Below are 22,495 nucleotides of genomic sequence, written 5' to 3' on the forward strand. Positions count from 1 at the left end.
TGGACCCTCTCTTTTCCACAGGGGCTTTGGGAAACTCTGTACAGCAACTGATTTCGAATGACCAGTTTTGGGCCTTGACGCTGTAGGAGATTAAGCACTGGATCAGAGCTCTTCTGAGGGGTAAGCACTTTGCCAACTTCAAATGTCATGTTTCACCACTTTACCACTCCGATAATTTTCTTGTGACATCTTCAGGTCTTCATGGGACAACTGCTCCATATGACACATTTCAAGTGAAATCGGGCAAGAGTAAGCAGAAGGTATGCTATCAGGTGAAACTCCTAAATGGTCCACCATCCTGACGGATTCGTCATTCCCAGAAGAACTGTCCAACTAGTAGATTGCTTTGACCCCAGACTTTGGAATTTCAGTCCAAGAGGCAGACACAGCAGGATTGGTAGGATATCGGGATAGCACATCCGCATCAGTGTTATGTTTCCAGGCTTGTATTGCAGGCTGAAGTTATAGGCAGCTAGAGAGGCTAACCAGCAATGTCCTGTTGCATTCAGCTTCGTACTAGTCAGTACGTAGGTAAGTGGATTGTTATCGGTTCTCACAACAAATTGAGCTCCAATTCTAACTGGTGAATGTGGTAACGCTGCTCCGACGTACTCAACTTTCTGCTAGCAAAGGCGACAGCTCTAAGTCCCTCAGGATGCTCCTGGTTCAACACAGCACCAAGGCCACTCAGACTAGCATCAACGTGGAGTACATAAGGCAGGGAGTTATCAGCGAAGGCCAGTACTGGTGCATTGGTTAGGCAGTGTATAATGGCTTTGAAGGCTTCTCCACAGGACTTGTCCCATTGTGCTCCAAAGGGGTCAGTCTCCTTGTAGTAGTTCTTTCCATTCCTCTTTCCTGATCCTTTTACAGGTGGGTAGCCTTTCGTGAGCTCCATCAAAGGTCTTACTACAGAGGAGTACCCCTTAATGAAACTGCGATAGAAATCGCAAAATCCTAGGAAAGATTTCAGGTCTGTAGGTTCTTTCCACTGAGTTACGGCAGACACTTTCTCTGGATCTGGAGCTATTCCTGCAGCTGAAACAATATGCCCCACATATTCGACCTGTTGCTGAAAAAACTGAGACTTTTAACCCCCATTCCTCCAGGCGATCTAGAACCTTCATTAGTCGCTCCTCGTGTTCTTCGAATGTTCTGCCGAAGACTATAAGGTCATCAATGTAGACGATTAACTGTAGGAGGCGCAGGTCACCTACCACCCTCTCCATGAGCCTCTGAAATGTCGCTGGGGCCCCAGTGATACCTTGTGGCATTCGCTGAAATTGGTAGAACCCCAGTGGACATATAAAGGCAGTCTTTTCTCGGTCCTCAGCGGACATAGCTATTTGATAATAGCCGCTTCACAGGTCTAGGACTGAAAACCATCAGCTACCAGTCAAACAGTCTAAGGCATCATCAATCCTGGGAGTGACGTATTGGTCTGGTATAGTGCGGCTGTTTAAGGTCCGATAATCGATGCACATCCGTACGGCACCATTTTTTTTCAGAGCTATCACAATCGGTGATGATGCCTGCCGCTAGAAGATCCTTAAAGGGTTAGTTCATCCAAAAATGAAAATTATGTCATTAATAACTCACCCTTATGCTGTTCCAAACATGTAAGACCTCCTTTTATCTTCGGAACACAGTTTAAGATATTTTAGATTTAGTCCGAGAGCTCTCAGTCCCTGCATTGAAGCTGTGTGTACGGTATACTGTCCATGTCCAGAAAGGTAAGAAAAACATCAAAGTAGTCCATGTGACATCAGAGGGTCCGTTGGAATTTTTTGAAGCATCGAAAATACATTTTGGTCCAAAAATGGCAAAAACGACGACTTTATTCAGCATTGTCTTCTCTTCCGTGTCTGTTGTGAGAGAGAGTTCAAATCAAAGCAGTCTGGATATCCGGTTCGCAAACGAATCATTCCGTTCACCAAATCGAAATGAATCGTTTTAAACTATTTACATCTCTAATACACATTAATCCACAAATGACTTAAGCTGTTGAACTCTCTCTGAGTTCAAACTAGAGGTCGACCGATATTTCGGGCCGATATTTGTAATTTTTTTTATATATCGGCATCGGCCGATATTCGTGTTTTGTAGCGCCTATTTAAAGTCAGGCACGTCGGCGGGCAGCCCCGTATTATTAGCCGCATTTCCACTGTCGGGCCAGTGCGAGCCAGGGCTTAAAGCGGGCCGGGCGGGGCTCATAGCCTCGGGCCAGTAGCACCGAGGCCAGATTAGCGCAGGGTTTCCACAGGGGAGCTTGAAGCTCCGCTGCTCGTCACTAAAACACGCCCTTGACACGCCTCTCAGAACAACGTCATGCAACCTCATTATTTCACTAACAAAGAGAAGTTATCAGAAAAATAAGAAATAAGTCACTGGAACATGCGCGATCACAAAACGAACATGATAAAAGCGGCCGTTTGTTTGCATGCTTTGTTATTCAAATTCAAAAGCATGGATGTTTTAACTATAGAATAAGTGATACATTGATCATAATGATTTAATTTTATCAAGACTCAAAATTAATCGCACATAAATACACTTTATATTTTATTTATTTATTTTTAACGCTTATGAAAATAGCCTGCTTATACAGTAGAGTCTGTTTCTGTTTATTTGTAGTCACAGTGGCCTATACGTCACATTAAGAATTAATGATATCTTTATTTTTATAAAGGATCCCGAACAAAAACATTATTATATTTTTATAAAAGGCAACATGAGCTAAACTCTCGAGACGAGGCTTGTGATAGATAATATAAGTTAGTAAATACACGATTGTGATAGAGAATAAGAAGCTGACGTCCGATTTCTTCAAGCGGTCATATTTTCCATGTTTAATGTTAATGCCCAGCGTGCATAGTCTTTTACATCGCTTATACATATTTCTGCCTTGTATGGTGATTATAATCCACATTGGATCAAGTTATTTCAAACACTCGCTGCTGACTGAAAGTGAGTTTTGAGCTCAACTTATTTAAATAAAGCGTTTAATGCTGGCGTTATAGCGGCTATCTTTCTGAAATAATCCACAGCGCAGACTCTCTATTTTTATAAAAGCTCCCGAACAAAAATCATTATTATATTTTGATGATATGCAACGTGGAGCTAAACTCACGAAACAAGACGACAAATAAAATGTTACTTAATAAATACACAATTGTGATAGAGAATAAGAAGCTGACGTCTGATTTCTCCAAGCGGTCATATTTACCATGGTAATGTTAATGTTTATCGTGCATAGTCTTTTACATCGCTTATAAATATTTATGCCTTGTTTAGTGATTGTAATCCACATCCGATCAAGTTATTTCAAACACTCACTGCTGACTAAGAGTGAGTTTTGAGCTCAACTGATTTTAAAAAGTCTTTAATGCTGGTGTTAAAGTTGTTTTCTTTCTGAAATGATCCGCGCTGACGCTCTCCAGACACGGAGAAACTCCGCCTTTGTTCGTAACCCCTCCTCTAGCCCCAGCTGGCCCGCTTTGGCCCAAGGATTTCGTCGGGCCGAAAAAACCTGGCCGTTGGCCCCAAGGAAGCCCCGGCGAGGCACGATCAAGCCCCGGAAGTGACTGTGGAAACGCGACTGGCCCTGGCACGCACTAGCACGCCCGGTCCTAGCTCGATAGTGGAAACACGGCTAATAGTGCGTGGTGGAAAGTGCTAATGGTGCGGTGGAAAGTGCTGCTGCTGCCACTGCATGTGAAGCACCGCAAGACAAAACTTTTGGAAGATTCAACAACTGCCCTGGGAGAAAAAGGTAGTCAGAGAATTTCACTCTGTAAATGGGGTGGAGAAGTTGTCAGCTCTTACAAACACTGCAGCGTGACGTTACCAAAGTAAACTGTCTCTGACGTTACTCCGCCCCCCTCACAGACAGCACCGCGCTCAGAGAGACAGCTGTCCTGGAGCTGCCCCAGAACGGTGTATTACATTTGTTCGGAAGCATGGTTAGATGCAGACAATAACCATTTTTCCATCCAACTCATTTGTATTTAGGGATGCCAATATTTGATAATTTCCATGATCGATCGTCGTTTAAATTAACGATCAATTAATGCTGCAAAATGGGTCTGCAGTGGTATTATTATTATTATGTGCAAAAGCGACTTGGAAGAAAAGCTTTCTCATCCGAATTAAAGGGGTTTTAGTCTGAATAAAATGCTAGTAGCAGCCCAGCAAACACAGAACGTTGTGAGGACGTTGCCAGTTAGTCGTCATTTGGTCAGCGCGACATTACTTTATGGCAACGTTGTGAGGACGTCGTGGTAAAGTTCCATTTTTTAAAATCTTGGCTAACTTCCCAGAAACGTCGTGGGCACGTACTCAAAAGACGTCGCTAGTTAGTCCCATTGGGGACGTTGTAGCGACGTGGTCAGCTGGTCTTCAGATAACTTTTAATATTATTGCACTAGATGTATTATTATTATTAAGATACCATTTGAACAGCATATTCTTTGGGAAATATACAAAAAAATTAATCAAGCATGTTAAAATAATTATATATATGCCATCAGTTTAAGAACAATAAAATAAACAATTTACTTAGCAAATGGTGATAATGTTTGTTAATGAAAGAGAGTACGGGACAAATTAATATTTAAACCTTAAACTAGCAGCGCACGTCACTTTCTGAGTGAAGTGCGCGACGTGCGCGTGCCCGTCATTTTGTAACGGTTAGTGGTGGAAATTATGATTCTTTCTAGTGATTCGTTCATTTTCAGTTCGTTCACCAAAATGATTCGTTCAGAAACGTTCACTGATTCGTTCAGTGACCATTTCTTCGTATTACACAAAATAAGCCAGTAGATGGCAAAAAAAAAAGTGTATTATGTTGTTATGTCTTAAGTCAACGAACGTATTCACTTGTTGCAAAAACTGATCTGGCTTTATTAAAATGTGTGTATAATCGCATTCAATATATAAAGTCTAATTAAGTTGTTCAGATGAACAAAGCACAAGGTTTTCTTGCCTAAATAGCATTTTAATTGTTTGGTCAGACAGTTTGTATATTATATATTCACATTCATCAATCGTGGATTAAACGTGGAGTTGCTAAATATCAAAACAAGCGTATGTGCACAGTACAGTACCTATAACTGCGCTTTGCATTTTTGCGAGATTGACATGCTAAATGGCAGACTGACCCGGTTTACTCTCATTCATTTCGTTCACGAACGAGATAAGCTATGTACCAGTTCATTTCATTCACGAACGACATGTATCCCTTCATTCAGCTCGTTCACGAATGACATGTGTGCCAGTTCAGTCATTTCATTCACGAACGAGATTTACTAAATCATTCAACTCGTGCACGAACGACATGTGTGCCAGTTCAGTCATTTAGTTCACGAACGATAAGATCTCTAGATCTAGTTCAGACTCATATGAAACTCGTTCATTGAAGGGCGTATTCGTTCACTACATTCAACCAATCAAATACTCTGTCACATCTCATACTCGAAGGCTATTGGCTCGAGGTTGAGTAATTCTTTGACAGGATGAAACAGTTGTTACCCGGTCCACTGAGCTGCGCATGCGCTGCTTATAGCGCCGCGCTGCTGTGGAGGGAGGAACTTCACTGAACGAGAAATATGAGTCAGTGGATTACGTGAACGAGAACGATTCGTTCACCTAAAAGATTCGTTCAAAAAGAACGATTCGTTCACGAACGACACATCACTAGTAACGGTCAACTTCCAGCAGACGGACACGGAGGAAAGGTAAGTCCTATAAATCTACTTTTATTCATAGATTTTAACTGATATAACGTTAAATGCCATCAAAGAAGAGTAGTGTTTTGTATTTTTGTAGGTTTTCTCTTTCAATTTAATAAATAAATGCTCTGTTTGGTTAATTAGCTCAAAAGCAGTCTCAGAGGTGGTCTAAGGTAACTGTAACTGTTAAAATCGAATATAACCTTACCTGTTTTAAATTATTTGAAATTTATCACTATAAACTATACAGTATTAACTTTCTAATAATTAAATTTTTAACCGTAGTAACGTTAATTAGTTTGTTTGAATACCTGCTGCTCGAGCTTTATGATGCTCATGCTAGCCATGCTGTGAACTTGAATATAAACCGATATAACGTTAAATATAAAGTTTAACGTTAATTAGACCGAGGCTGCCGAAATCATGTTCAGTGTAACGTTATGTGGGATTAATAATTTCCCCTTTTGTCCCTCAAGTGGCAGGCTTGTAAATTCTGTCATCTGTTCATTATTGGTGTTGATGGTGTTTTTCACATGCATGCTTTTTAATGCTAGTTTAATTCTCAAATTGATCTGATACTTTCGTTTCACAAAAAGTAAACAAATTGTTCACTTTCTTAGGGCCTGACAACCACCAGTTGAGTCCATGATTCAGTGAGTTCCTTATAAGGAAATATATTTGTTACCACCTAGTAATTTAAATGTATTATTTATTGCTTTAAAATGAACACATATATTTATCATCAGGGGAAGAGACAGTCTGGGCAGCAGCAACAAGACAACTATTACAAGTAGAGATGGGTTTCAAGAACTGGTACTAATTTGGTTCCTGACTTGTTCGGTACTGAAAAAATTTACATAAGCTACAGGATCAATAGTGCTGCTATCAGTATTCTTGTAACATTGATTCATTACCCTTTAAAAACAACCACATATCCTCCAAATCATCTCTGCGTGGATGGCAGCAAGGATCCAGGATCAAGAGATCATTCTTCATTGAGACTGTTCCACAGGAAGCAGTTTCTCCTGGGTGAAAAACTAAACCTGGTTGTTTCAGCATCACTCAGGCAAGACTAAATACTTTTAAATTGATTTCAGTTGGTTATGTGTTTCAGGTCATCCTGACCATTCTGCTGTCCTGGATGTAAGTCCGTGCAGGAACTACATTTCTCGTTGTTGAAAGATTTGTGCAGCGGTATCCAGACATATAACGCCCCATCACACGGGGCGTCAACGCCTCTCGTTTACTTTTAAATGAAGTGACGTCAAGGATGGTGAAATTAATTCTAGAAATTAATTCTAAATAGAAGTTGAAGACTTCTCAAGCGCCAATGCAGCCGTCCTCCAGTCAGAACATCTTATGCAAATACCCAAGCGCAGACGCAAGCCAATCAAGTGCATGCAATACCAGAAAACTAATGTGATTGGCTGTCACTATGAGAAGAGACAGTAATTCTGATCCGATATCAGTGTCGTTTTTTGCAAGAAAAAATTTAAATCAATGTAGAATTTTCTATACTTCTGTGTAGGGATGTCAATTTTCAATCATTTCCATGATTGATCGTCGTTTAAATTAATGATCAAATAATCGATTAATCGTTAACCTTAATGCTGCAAAGTCTATTGCAGTAACACCCAGTCACTGGTATGACAGGATGTGCAAAAGTGTGTGTGTGTGTGTGTGTGTGTATGTGTGTGTGTGTGTGTGTATATATAAAAAACTGTAAAATATATATTTTACAGTAAAGACCAAAAGTTTGGACACACCTTCTCATTCAAAGAGTTTTCTTTATTTTTATGACTATGAAAATTGTAGAGTCACACCGAAGGCATCAAGGGCTATTTGACCAAGAAGGAGAGTGATGGGGTGCTGCACCAGATGACCTGTCCTCCACAGTCACCGGACCTGAACCCAATCCAGATGGTTTAGGGGTGAGCTGGACCGCACACAGAAGGCAAAAGGGCCAACAAGAGCTAAGCATCTCTCGGGGAACTCCTTCAAGACTGTTGGAAGAGCATTTCAGGTGACTACCTCTTGAAGCTCATCAAGAGAATGCCAAGAGTGTGCAAAGCAGTAATCAAAGCAAAAGGTGGCTACTTATGTATATAATTCCATATATAATTCCACATGTGTTAATTCATAGTTTTGATGCCTTCAGTGTGAATCTACAATTTTCATAGTCATGAAAATAAAGAAAACTCTTTGAATGAGAAGGTGTGTCCAAACCTTTGGTCTCAAACTGATATATATATATATATATATATATATATATATATATTAGACAGTTTCATCGAATGCACGTGCCTGGACCTAAGTTAACTTCCGGTCTGTGTTGTGTATATCGGTCTGGCTGCGGTGCCATCTACAAACGCAGTTAAAGGCAAGGTGATGAGTAGACTGAAGTTGGGCTCAGGTGGTTGTGCTGCGGGATGTTTCCCATACATTTATTTATTTTTGGAGACTCGCCACAATTTTAAAACTGATCGATTTTCAAAAAGGCTTTGTTGAATAAACATGAGTAACGTTACGTACTGCACGTTTAATAATTCCTAACATTTATATGTTTAAATATCAAAACGAGGCACAGGTGTTTTTATATCGCTGTATTTCTGAAGAAAGACTTGCATGTTATATGCCTGATAAAGCAGCGTGTGAGCATAGCAGCTCTGCTTCGTTTACAGCTGTTACTGGGGAAACCTCTATTTCTCGCACTTTATGTCTATGCTTTAAAACATCGCCTGCTGGCAAAGGATGAATTTGCATTTTCATTAAGTCCGCCTGATCCACGCAGCAAACATATTTTGTTTGTTATCAAAAAATATCTACTCTAGAGGGACTTGGCTGTTGTTATTGATTCTATTTGGAAGTCTACCGGTTAGGTTAGGTCCACAAAAGCGCGCATACGCAGTAACGTTTGTTTATGTTGTTTCCGTTGAAACCGTCCATATATATATGTGTGTGTGTGTGTGTGTGTGTGTGTATAATGTATGTGTGTGTAAAATACATTTCTTTTAAATGTATAGCACAGTAATGAAGGCACCAACATGTGGTAGATGGGACAGAACAAGAATCTTTCATTGTGCTAATGTATTATAATACGAAAGGGAATGGCTCCTATACAGCGTGCAGCACGTAAACACAACCAGTGCGCAGAATGATGCACTTGAAGCAACAGAGTCACAGCGTGTAGCATTACTCACAGAAATGTTCAAAACACCAAAGGAAGATATATTGTTGTGTATTATATGTGTGCAATATTTTGAGCCTTTTCTTTTAACAGTTTTAAATATCAGTTATTGTGCGCTCTTGAAGAGAGTTTCATTGTTTTGACTGTAGTAACTATGATGGGATGATACGCTAATCTGCCAATTCAATACTATCCCGATACTTGTGTGCCGATTCAATATATATTTATAATTTAGCATTGTGATTATAGTTATATAACTATTGCAATTCGTGACTTATCCAAATTGTCTATAAAATGATGTTTGTTTCTGTAGATTTGAGGGAAAGATTAAAAACAAGGAGGTCTGGGAACGACTGAAGGGAACTGACAGCAGTGCGTGAAGGAAGTAATCACCAGAATGTAAGTTCTTTGAGAATGTGTGCTTTATTACAAGTTGAGTTTTCATTTAAATGTGGCAATGTACACAACTGGTCAAAAGTTTTAAATATATTTTAAAAGTTTAATTTATTTCTATAATGCACAGCTATATTTTCAGCATTAATTACTCCAGTCTTCAGTGTCACATGATCTTCAGAAATCATTCTAATATGATTTACTGCTCAATAAATTTTTCTGATTATTATCAGTGTTGGAAACAGTTGTGCTGCCCAAACATTTTGTCTACACTACAGTTATATTTATTTATTATTTATTTTATTTATTTATTTTATTTGGGGGTGGTTGGCTAATAGCAAGAATGCATAAAATTGAAAACCAGTGGTAGAGAAGACTTTTGTAATTTTACAAAAGATTACCTTTTTTTCAATGTTTTGAACTTTGTGTTTTATAAAATAATAATGAAGAAAAATTTCAACTTTCCAGAAATGCTAAGTTTTCTTCCCCATCATTTCTAATATGGGGTGCGTTTCCCTAAAACCAACTTTGGTCACAAGTTCCTTCTTTACCAATAGAGTTCAGTGGAACTAACAACCGTAGTAAGCTAACTGCAGATGTGATTTACATCATGTACGTCATGAGCAGATGTACACTTTGATCTTAGCGCCAATAATGCGATTGGGTGCATGTAAATGCACTGATTTGTGATAATCAGCAATGTTTCCCGATCAGCAAATCAGTATATGAAAAAGATCATGTGACACTGAAGACTGGAGTAAAGATACTGAAAAATTCAGCTTTGCCTCATAATTATTTCAATAAATATCTTTAAGTATATTCAAAAAAGAGTATGAAAACTGTTATTTCTTTCTTTCTGTTTTTTTTTTTTTTTTTTTTTTTTACAATTACTTAAAAAAATTTTTTTTATCAAATTAATCTAGCCTTGTTGAGTAGAAGAGACTTCTCTTGAAAACCATAAAGAAAAGATTCCAGATTTTTGACTGGTTGTGAACATACATGAGCAACATTAACAAGATGATCCTCCCTTTCAGCTCAGAGAAGGATGTTGACAGTGCAGGTCCAGGATGAAGAAGAGGAGGAAGAACACGTTTAACAATTTTCTCATAAGCTTGCCATGTGTTATAATAAAAACAATGAACATGGCTACAATAATATGCTAAATGTTATTAAAAGATTCCAGTTTGCAAGAAGTCTGAGTGTCTGACTCTACACTAGAGGAACTCTTTTCTGAAGAAGATCAGGTGCTGAGAAGAAGCCTTGTTCTACAGCACAACACTGCAAGCCTCCTGTCCTTCCCTCAGAAGAGCCTGTCTTCTGCTGCTGGGGTAAGAAACACACTCTTCCTCTTCTCTATCAGCTGTCCTGCACCTAACTCTGCCTCCTCAGCACTGTCTGAAAGAGTCTTCTCCACAGTCAGTAATCACAGATCACAGATTCTTCTGAGAAAGTCGATATGCTCATTTTCTTAAAAAAAAAAATTTTTTCGGTTGGGACAAATAATACAGGAGAGATGCTAGAAATCTCTATATTGTTCATTTTTCATATCTTTACGCTTTATGAATGTTTTTCTTCTGAGAAGCTCAAAAATTATGGTTCTTTGGTAATTGTTATATTGTTTAGTTTTATCCTCTGATAGTGAGCACAGAGCCCTGATCATGACATGCAAGAAAAAGAAAGAAATCATGTCCATGATTTACTAATTCGTTCCCTCTATGTACTAAACGTGCACGATTACTTTTACATTTCATTGATTTGCTAAATCGTATGCACAATTTACTAATTCGTTCTCTTGATGTATAAATAGTGTACACATTTTAGCAAATCGAGGGAATGAAATAGAAAATCGTGCGCATGAATTAGCCTAAATTTTTTCCTGCATGTCGTGTAATTAAAGCACATCACCATCAGACATTTATACCAGGAGCCTCATATACGACGCTCACAGTTTTACTTTGTGCAGTATCTCGGTGCAGTATCTGCTGAATTGTATAAAATATCTATTTATCATGTATTTTTTGTTGCACTAAATTATGTTGTATCAATAAGTTTACTGATAATTATTTTTAATTTTCACTAATAACGTCATTAACCATCTCCCCATCTTTAAGACAAAAATGTTCTATTGTTTTTATTGTGTAATCTATGAATTGATGTGTTTAGTTTTCTGTGCTCATAACTTAGTAACATTTTGCATGGTTAAAGAACAGGTGCGATGTTCAAAATGTTTTGGCTTCGTATTTGTACAAAGTAGTGCTAAATAAATATTGATTTGTGAATGAATGCAGTGTGTTTTTGTCTATTTTATATTAGAATGTAATGTTTTTGTATTTGTTTGCATTGCATGTATGTAATTAATGTATTAACTATGAATCCCCTATAATTAGATTACAATTAGATTTCATAAGGTTTATTTTTTGCACCAGAGATGGATTGAGTTTATTAGTTCTTTATGTATTTCAAGGTAATGGTGAGGTGAAAATATGAATTACCAATATGATCCTGTAATGTCACGTCCTCATAACGTGCCAGTTTGGTCGTCAGGACATACTCATCACGTTCCAGCGACGTTCCACTATAACGTCGCCATGACGGATATGGGAATCACAAAGTTACGTCACTGGAACGTTATGTGGTACGTCGCTGCGACCAATATGGTACTTTATAGTAACGTTCTCATAACGTGCCAGTTTGGTCGCTGGGACGTACTCCTCACGTTCCAGCGACGTTCCACTATAACGTTGCCACGACGGATATGGGAATCACAAAGTTACGTCACTGGAACGTTATATGGTACGTCGCTGCGACCAATATGGTACTTTATAGTAACGTTCTCATAACGTGCCAGTTTGGTCGCTGGGACGTACTCCTCACGTTCCAGCGACGTTCCACTATAACGTCGCCACGACGGATATGGGAATCACAAAGTTACGTCGCCGGAACGTTATTTGGGATGTCGCTGCAACGAATATGGTCTGGTCCAGTTACGTCGTCACAACGTAACTGTGTTAGCTGGGAGGACTGTAAAATGAATAGATGTGATTATGATCATTTGATAAAATGAAGAGAGTGCGCCATGCGTTGGAGATCATTTTACTTTGTTGACTGTTTCCCTTCAAGGAGATCGCTGAATGTGCTTCTTTAAATGGTTTCATGGTGCTCGTTGTTGTATTTTAAAACGCAACTGCAATGTTTTCAATTGACAATATAGGCTGCAACGGATCATCATTGAACTGTGATCCGTTCGGATCAATATCTTCGGTTCGGCACAAACGTGACCCGCGGATTAATTTATGAAAAAAAAAAAAAAAAAGTTGCGCATGTTTAGTCCAGTCCACACTCAGCGGTCATGGTGAGCGGAGGAACGGAGGAGCTTGAACGCCCCGCGCATTTTGGCTTCCCTGTCAGATATAATGATTAAGGAAAGAGGTTAGAGTGAAAAGATTGTGCCAGATCTTTATGAACAGGAAAAGATTTAATGCGGAGAGCTCTGTGACGAAAACTGCTCACTTCATCACAGCAGACTGGAAGATGAGAAGTCCGGCTATTATGTTAGAAAGAAGATATCATGCCATGTGCACTTTGTTGATTTCATATATTTTAAGTTAATAATTTAATTTAAAAAAAAAAAAAAGACAAAATGTATGTTTATTTGTCTTGGCCTTTTTTTTTTTCTTTTTTTTTTTTTTTCTTTTTGCTGATCCGAAAAATGATCCGATCCATAAGAGGACGAGCAGGCGCGGGTTTGCCTAGATTTGGAGGTTATTGCTCAGGTCTCGTTCTGCACATATCCAAATGTTTCCACATTCACAATGTATCTGAATGTTAAACTATAATATTTTTTTTATTTTTTTAATGTAAACTAGACAGAAAATATCATCCTCTTCACATGAGCAAAAACATCCTTGGCATAACAGCAGAGAGGACCGGTATACGGTGTATTTAAACTGACCAGTGCAACCTTTTAAATGTTTGGTTGACTGTAATTTATTTTAATAATGAACAGACTGCGATGTAAGTTTGAAATTAGAATGCACTTTAGATGTTCTGTGTCATTTATACCAAACACAAATGTTGCTGGTTGCTAGTGTGTTTGCAGCACTACTATTATTTTTTTATATATATATTTATGTTTTATATTTTTCAGTTTAATTGATTTTTATTTAAATGTATATGTGTGTTTACATTTATGTTCCAACAAACTTGAAAAATTGATAAATGCTCTAAAACTTTTATGTAAATGATTGACATGTATATAATTTAATACTTGGTCAGTTTATTAATTTCTTTGGTTAACTTTGGATATTTTTTTTATTTTAATACCATGCAGTGCACAAAATTAAGATTCGAGAGATGGTTCAAGTCAGTGCTCAATAAATGATGATAAGTTTAGAAATGTTGAGCATCCACTTATTATTAGTGTGACATTTTAGCATGCAAATCAAGGGGAAAACTCCAAGATATCGGCCCTAAAAATCGGCAGCACATATCGGCCATTGGCTGACCCTGACCTCTAAACATCGGCATCGGCTATAGAAAAACCCATATCGGTCGATCTCTAGTTCAAACTAGGGCTGGGCGATATATAATTTTTTTTTTACAATATTCGATATATATCTCGATATGTTTGCATTTGCATTTAAATAATAAAAAAGAAAACATGATTTTGTTTTGCCCATAAAAAAAAACAACAATTTAGATTAAACAGCTTAAGCAGTTAAAAAAAATCTAGACCAAGAGATCACATACTACTTTTTATTAAATAAATACATGTAGGCCTATATGTAACTGAAGCAGTGCAAATTAAAGGGATAGGTCACTATCAGATTAAATTTTGGTATGTTTTAGCTTACCTCAAGGACATCCAAGATGTAGGTTTCTTTGTTTCCTCAGTATTTACCATTTTGATATTTTTAGGTCCAACCGTTCTTGTCTGTGACTCACATAATGGATGTCTAAGGTCACCACCTCAAAGAGCATGCACAGAGGAGTCAAAATTAAACAATTCCCCATCGTAAGTACACATTGATGACCTAAGACATGAAACGAGTGGTCTGTGTAAGAAAACGAACAGTATTTATATAATTGTTACCTCTTCTACACAACCACGTCCAACTGATCTGAGGGCACAAGTGCTTACTGATGTGACGTGCGCTCTGGCTCAGTCTGTGCAAGCGCGGAAAGCCCCGGATGTGCTCTCTCACGCATGCACATCACTTTTTTTGTTTTTTTTTATCACTCATTGTTTACCACACGCTACGCCACCAATCTGCACTGTAATATAATTCAGTAATTGTAATTAATTAATTTGTTAATAATGCACCCTGTAATCGTTGCGATTATAATAAAATACAACACATTACTCACTCTATTGACAGCGTGCCATTGGGTCCCTCTGGCATTGGACGTCGCCTCCAGTTTATACGTGGCATACTACACACAACGTGTAAAACGCTGGGTCTCAACAGCGGAGAAAACTCAGGATCTTCAGTCAGGCAGGTGTGTGATGCGATACTGTCAATGTCCTCGTTGTTGTCTTGTAGTTGTTCCATTCATGACAACATATGCTCTCCACTTCTGTTGGCATCTCACAACACTTGCTACTAAAACACCACCAATTTTGAAGAGATCTCTGTCTCTCTGAGGCTTGAAGACGTGCTGCTGCAGCGGATCGCTCCTGAGTACTTGGTCTGTGTATTCTTGTTCAAATTAATATGGTTGTGAAAAAAATTCTACGTTGTCTATGGATATATTGAAATCGTCTTCCATTGCAATTTCCTGTGCGTCTAAATATGTTTAGATCTTCACAGTGAAAGGTAATACTTCTGAAATCTGTTTAAGCCATAGGCAGTAAGTGTAAACACATCCGGCGCTTTCCGCGCTTGCGCAGACTAAGCCAGAGCGCGTGCGCACATCACATCAGAAATCACTCGTGCCCTCAGATCAGTTGGACGTGGTTGTGTAGAAGAGGTAAAAACGATATAAATACTGTTCGTTTTCTTACACAAACTGCTCGTTTCGTGTCTTAGGTCATCAGTGTGTACTTATGATGGGGAATTGTTTAATTTTGACTCCTCTGTGCATGCTCTTTGAGGTGGTGACCTTAGACATCCATTATGTGAGTCACAGACAAGAACAGTTGGACCTAAAAATATCAAAATGGGAAATACTGAGGAAACAGAGAAACCTACATGTTGGATGTCCTTGAGGTAAGCTAAAACATACCAAAATTTAATACCAAAGACTTTTGCATTCTCTCTGTCTATATTATGGAAACTGGTAAACATATCAGTGAAATGCCCCAATAGTAATTCCAATTGGCCATAGCCTATGTTTCTCTATTCAAACATCATTGGTCGAGTAAGTGCATTTATTCAGCGATCACAAATTCAAACAATACAGTAGAGATCTCACGACAGAACACAGACCGGCTGAACGAAGCTTTCATTAGATTGCTCAATTCCAGCTTGTTAGTGTTTTCAGATTATCGTCGACGGCTCTTCTGCAATGAGGAGTGAGCACGTGTGCATGGTTGCCAGATTGCTTAAAATAAGCAAACACCAGGCAGAAAATGTATCCTTGTAACAGTGGAGCTCTGATTAGGAGATTTAAACTCTTGTTATCTGGCAACCGCTATCATTAAAGCTCTCTTAGTAGAGGGGCGTAGAGCAGTCAGCAGTTACAGGTTCCTTTTTTGGACATTCGGCACGTTCTTTTGGGAAAGTATGCTTGAATTTGAAATATTCGATATTCCCGATATATTCACATTTTACATCGTCGTCAAAATTATTCCAATACTATCGCTAATATTCTATATATTGCCCAGCCCTAGTTCAAACAAACCAATATCCTGGAGTAATGCATGCACTCAAACCGGTTCTTCACTCGTGAACGAGTCAGTCTATTGTTAGTTACCTGGCTCGGCTCGGTGTTCATCTTCACAGCAGTTCAGTCAGTGTACTGTTTGAGTGCATGCATTACTCCAGGATATTGGTTTGTTTGAACTCAGAGGGAGTGTCAGCCACATTAAAAAAGTGAACAGCTAAAGTCATTTGTGGAATAATGCATATTAGAGATGTGAATCATTTGAAACGATTCAGTTCGATTTGGTGAACGGAATGATTCGTTCGCGAACCGGATATCCAGACTGCTTTGATTTGAACTCTCTCTCACAACAGACACGGAAGAGAAGACAATGCTGAATAAAGTCGTAGTTTTTGCCATTTTTGGACCAAAATGTATTTTCGATGCTTCAAAAAATTCCAACGGACCCTCTGATGTGACAAGGACTACTTTCAGAGTCCTGATTCACAATGAGACAAGCAAAGATCTCTCAATCTAGACCTAGACAAAGATCTCTCAATCTAGATCTAGACTACTCGGACTAAATCTAAAATATCTAAAACTGTGTTCCGAAGATAAAAGGAGGTCTTACATGTTTGGAACAGCATAAGGGTGAGTTATTAAGTGACATGATTTTCATTTTTGGATGAACTAACCCTTTAAGGTGGCGTCTTACGTCATCAATGTCGGCTGGGGAAATGCGCCATGAACGTTCTCGGAAGGGGTGAGGATCACTCAGTCTGATCTGGTGAGTGACATCTTTGGCTAAGCCTACATCCCATTCCTCGGTGGAGAACACATTACTCCGCTCCGCCAACTTCAAACGTAATCTCTTCTCCCAGCCAGCAGGTATAGAGGCCTCCCCAAAGTTGAATAACTCCGGATTAAGGGGTCCTTTGGATTCTGGAATGTCATGAGCCACTGTAACTGTGTCTGTAGGGAATACATGGGCAACTACAGTGCCCACTGGAATTGAGAGATCTTTGCTTGTCTCATTGTGAATCAGGACTCTGAAATTATTTTACATCCACAGTTGATGAAGGCATTACTACAGGGAAAACAAACAGTCCTGAAGGAAGTGGATCTACAGGGGAAGCTTCAATGAGGAAGATATCTTTCCTCAAGGGTTTGTCAGACTCAACTTTGCATAAGGCATACCGCTCCCCTCGTGATGGGACTTTGAAGGTTCCAGGGCCCTCCCATATCACTTTGCCTTCGGGTCGATCTGCTGCAGAAGTTTGTCCACTTTGAGGTAAAATACGGACTGGGGGTGTCTGAATTCTCAGCGAATGGGCACTGTTTTTTCCACTAGTAGTCCCATTATATGCTGTCAGTCGTTGAAAGAAGCTGGCATTGGTTCCAATGATTACTGGAAATTGTGTCGGTCCTTGGGGGTCTGGGCAGACCAAGGCAAGGATGGATATGGTCTCTTCAGCACCAGTGAGAGTTACAGGGAAGGTAACATCTATGACAATGTATCCTTTGTAGGGATAACTGCATGAGCTGAGACCCCAAATGGATAATCCAGCAAGGGGATGGATGGGTACATCAGGTAGGTTTCGGGAATACCAGGAGTCAAAGACAATGGTAACTTGATACCCGCTGTCCCACAAAGCATGGCACGGATGGCCACCAATCTTTACCTCCATGGTCGAGGCTGGTCCAACTAGTCCCTTGGGCAGACCATTGGGCTCACTGCTGTGCACATGACTGTTATTTACAAAAACAGGCTTCCTCTCCAGACGGGTTGCTGTTGTTTGGATCACTCCTCATTCCTTTTGCTTTCCGTAATTAATTAATTAATTTAGTGATCACCTGTGTGGCATTTTCAGGTGCTTGACACTTTGTGGAGATGTGTCTGTCTTCTCCACACCAGTAGCAAAAGGTAATCTTCCATGTTCCTTGAGGGCTTGGATCGCTGCTGGACTGAAGCATGTGGTTGGGGTAACTGGGCATGAGTAGCTGAACTACTTGAACTGACACTCATTACTGCTAGCTGTTGTTGCAGCTGAAGAACTTGCTTTCTCAAAGACTGAACTTCAGAATCCTTTGTTACTCATTTGTGATCAGAGGGGCTTGTTTTACATAGCCTGGTTCTGGATTCTAACATCATGGAGGATGCTGGTAGGCTATTCAAGCAGTCACTTTTGAGCGGAGTCCTCAGTTCTTGAATTTGATTAAATCTGCTTTAAGTTCTCAGGGATTCAGAAAGTGTCTCACCCACAAATCCTCTCCGGACTCCGAGGAGCCAAAAGTACTTTCCAGAGCTTCAAGGTATTGCTGCGAGCTGGCATCAGGACTGGACATACGGACCGCTTTAATGATTTCTAGGGCTGGTCCCTTTAAGCTTTCCACAATTCGTTTCTCTTTCTCTGAGCATTCGCATTCAGTTATCATCATCTTAGCTTGCTCCATCCAGTGTTCCATGGTTTCTTCTCCCGTGGGGGTCGGAACAATACCAGAGAAGGTACGTAAACGACAGTAAGCATTGCTATCACTTGGCAGTCTTATGGTTTTCTCTAGGATCTCACCCACTGTACGAATAATTGACTCAGGGGAACTGGGACTTGCACTCAGGGGAGGAAATAGTGCTTGTAGATCTGTAATGGACTTCCCTTCATCCCGAAGAAACTGGGAGAGCTTGTCAGCAAATCCTGAGGGAACAGTACCTGTTGGGGATTTTTTCAACGCCCGTAATTATCCTCCAGGTCTCATCATCGGTCGGCTTTAATTTTATAGGGCAGCGTGTATAGGGCAGCATGCTAATGATGTATTTTGTTTCTATATTTCGCCGTAACTAGGATTTACACAAGCTCCGGTCTGGCTCCAGAACACCTGAGAAGAGATGATGCTGACCCTCAGAGGACCTCAGATGATGCTGACCCTGAATCAACAAACAGAACTAACAATTATTGCTAAATGTGTGACTGAAACATATAATAACTTAATTAATAATATTGATAGTTCATCGTCTAGCTGACTACGTCTTGTATTATTATTTTTATTTTTTCTAAAATCCTGTCAAATGTGCACAAACTACTAGCTACTACTAAATATTGTAGAAACATAATTTTCTGTAAAGTTGCTTTGTAACGATTTGTTTTGTAAAAAGCGCTATACAAATAAACTTGAATTGAATTGAATTGAATTGAATTGAAATGGGACATTATACATAAACTTTGCATCCAACTGTCTTATTTTTATATAACCCTCCTTGATAAGGGCGTTACATATGTATATTATCGTTCTTAAGGCACCGAGAGAACTGGTAAAATGAATCCAAGTGTGATCACCATCATACATCTTGGTAAATGTGCATGTGTCATTTGTGCATTTAAAAAAATTTGTTTTTGAGAATTTATATTCATTTTTTAAATTAAAATTAATTTCTTATTTAATACTTCTGCACTAATATGTGTTCTGTTATTATTGTATGTTGATGATCCATGCAAGTCTCAAAGAATATGCCAATAAAGAGGGATCTCTCCTGGGAAACTGGGTTTGAACCTGCTTTGTGAATAATGCTGCATTCTTGGCAGGAGGAACAATTGATACAAGTCACTTTGAGGACATGAAAAACAACTTCAACACCAATGTGATAGGACCCTTATCAATTATTAGGGTAATGTAAAAAAAAAAAAAGCATCATTATGGACTTTAAAGGGGGGGTGAAATGCTATTTCATGCATACTGAGTTTTTTACACTGTTAAAGAGTTGGATTCCCTTGCTAAACATGGACAAAGTTTCAAAAATTAAGTTGTACGTTTGAAGGAGTATTTCTGTTCCCAAAATACTCCTTCCGGTTTGTCACAAGTTTTGGAAAGTTTTTTTCGAGTATGGCTCTGTGTGACGTTAGATGGAGCGGAATTTCCTTATATGGGTCCTAAGGACACGTCTGCCGGAAGAGCGCGCGCTCCCGTATAGAGCACTGAGAGGCTGAGCACAGACATTCATTCACTGATCAGAGCGAGAGCATCGCGAAAAGTCACAAAAGAAGTGTGTTTTTGGTTGCCAGGGCAAGACAACCCTGCACAGATTACCAAAAAAAAAACAGCATTAAGGGACCAGTGGATGGAGTTTATTTTTACAGAGCATCAACAGAGTTGTGCAAGTGTTTTTGTTTGTTCCCTGCATTTCGAAGATGCTTGTTTTACAAACAAGGCCCAGTTTGACGACGGATTTGCGTATCGTTTATTTCTTAAGGATGATGCAATCCCATCGAAAAAGGGTCACGATCGTGTGTTGGAACCGCAGGCGGTGAGTAAAACTGCTTAAAATATCTCTGCCTCCTTGTTAGGGCCGTTTCATAGTCAACGCATCTGTACGCATGCACGTCCCCGAGACTACCCATCGTTACGCTTCGGCCACCATTATACGTCGGTGCGTAGCCAAATGTGTCGTCCTAGTTTTTGATACGCGGCGCGCCGATTCACGCAATACTATGCGTTGTCGGTGGGGGCGACATTGCAAGTATTGTGATATATTCAAGTATATTGTGTTTACAGAAGAAGAAGGTTTGAATACAATGGCGGGCGAAGAGGAAAAATTATGCGAACTTATATGTATTCATCCACATTTATACGATAGTTCATCAGCAACAGAATACACTCCTCTTCAGTTGCCATTGTGATCTGAATATCACGCGACCCGACTCTACTAATATTAACCGACTGTACTACTCCCTGTTGCGTGAGCGGTGTATTGCACTTGCGTTCACTGTTTAGACTATGAAAGGGGGCGCGTCGCTCGCGTTGCTTGCTCGCGTTGACTATGAAACGGCCCTTAGTGCGTCTGCCTCCCATGCCGGAGACCCGGGTTCGAGCCCCGCTCGGAGCGAGTCGTTGCTGCTGCTGCTCTCGTTCAGTTTCAGCCTCGGGATCTGATTCTGGATCATAAATAAATGGCTGAATCTGACTGTTAGCCATGGTTTGTTTTGGATGATGTTTTTTTTTCCTCACGGTAATGTCACAGCTTCCAAAGCTCTCAACGCAAAAGCCTACTGGCGCTCGTGATTCTTTAGCTCCGCCCACACGTCACGCCTCCAGCCGGTCGTGTTTTTCCGGGAAAAATCGGTACAGACTATCTTTCTCTTATGAGTATAATAAAACTAAAGACTTTTTTGGAGTTATGAAGGATGCAGTACTACTCTATAGGTACTCAAGATTAACAGGATATTGAGTGAAAACGAGCATTTCACCCCCCCCCCCCCCCTCTTTAAAACAAAATATTTTTCTTTTGAATGTCATGAAATTATAAAATTATTTTAGTACAGTTGGCTTCTGGCTAAACTTCTTGGCTGGATCCTTTGCTATTATGCCACTGGGACAAAAGTTTGTAGTAGTATGGAGTAATGAAGTTGACCTCTTTTATAGATGACTAGACAATGGTAGTGTTACCTTACTGCTACCTTGTCATGGTAGAGTTGCTTGTTTGTCTCAGTGACTCTCTGGAGCTCTGCTGGTGGGGGCCAATCCCTGGTATGTTCAACCAAGCTGGCCAGTTCCCAGGGTAAAGGCCAGGCCAAAGGTAGCACCTGGTCCTCGAGGCTGGGGGTTGGGCTAACAACCCCATCCTATAAAATCTGTATTGTTATGGAAACATCACAGTGCCTTATGTCCCACTAGGGCTGAAAAGGGGTAATTAAATCAACTAGTACGAATGAGTTGCCAGAATAAACATTAAATATGCAAATAATTACCAAAGCTCATGTCATTGAGTATGTGTTCAGAGATATGTAATTAGTTCTATTTCTTTTATGTAGGCATAGCTATGTTTACCTATCAGGCAGGTTTTAACATGCTGACTGTGTTAGCTGCTGAGGAGTTAAAGGCGGATGAAATCCTCTGCATGGCTCTTCACCCAGGATTGGTGAAATCTGAACTGGGTGGAGAAAAAGAGTTGATCCCTTGCATGTGCTTTCGATTTCAATATTTTTATTATTATTTTTTATTTTTATTTTTTTATTGCTTCTTTATCAAGTTTCTGGCCATATTATATTGTAGCTATTACAGTCAAAAGAATAAAACCATTTTGTTATACAACATAATTTGCATGTTTACGTGCCATACACATCAGAAAAAGGAGGGATTTCAGAATCGTCAGTACTTATTTACTGCCAAGTGTCAAGCTGTGATTGGCCAGAGCTAATAGTCATGCATGAATGGCATTAGAGTCTTCCTGGTATAACCTTCACTGATGCTTTCATTTCTGATGATTAAATAAACTCATCTACGATAGTATCTGTGATAGTCTGAGGATAAGTACTTTTTTTACAATTTCTTTTTGGAGAACTATTCCTTTAAATTTATTATTTCTACACAGAAATAAATGAAAACTTGGAGA

The 22,495-nt window shown here is 39.5% G+C and overlaps 1 long non-coding RNA gene across 1 annotated transcript; it reads left to right on the forward strand.

Annotated features, from left to right (window-relative positions):
• The first annotated feature begins 6,202 nt into the window (after positions 1-6,202).
• Positions 6,203-7,419, forward strand: LOC127953567 (uncharacterized). The gene is made up of 2 exons (XR_008153308.1): positions 6,203-6,382; positions 6,476-7,419. It is a non-coding gene; the product is annotated as an uncharacterized LOC127953567 (long non-coding RNA).
• Positions 7,420-22,495: the final 15,076 nt, after the last annotated feature.

This window comes from Carassius gibelio, chromosome A3, assembly GCF_023724105.1.
Source record: "Carassius gibelio isolate Cgi1373 ecotype wild population from Czech Republic chromosome A3, carGib1.2-hapl.c, whole genome shotgun sequence".
NCBI classification, from domain to species: domain Eukaryota; kingdom Metazoa; phylum Chordata; class Actinopteri; order Cypriniformes; family Cyprinidae; genus Carassius; species Carassius gibelio.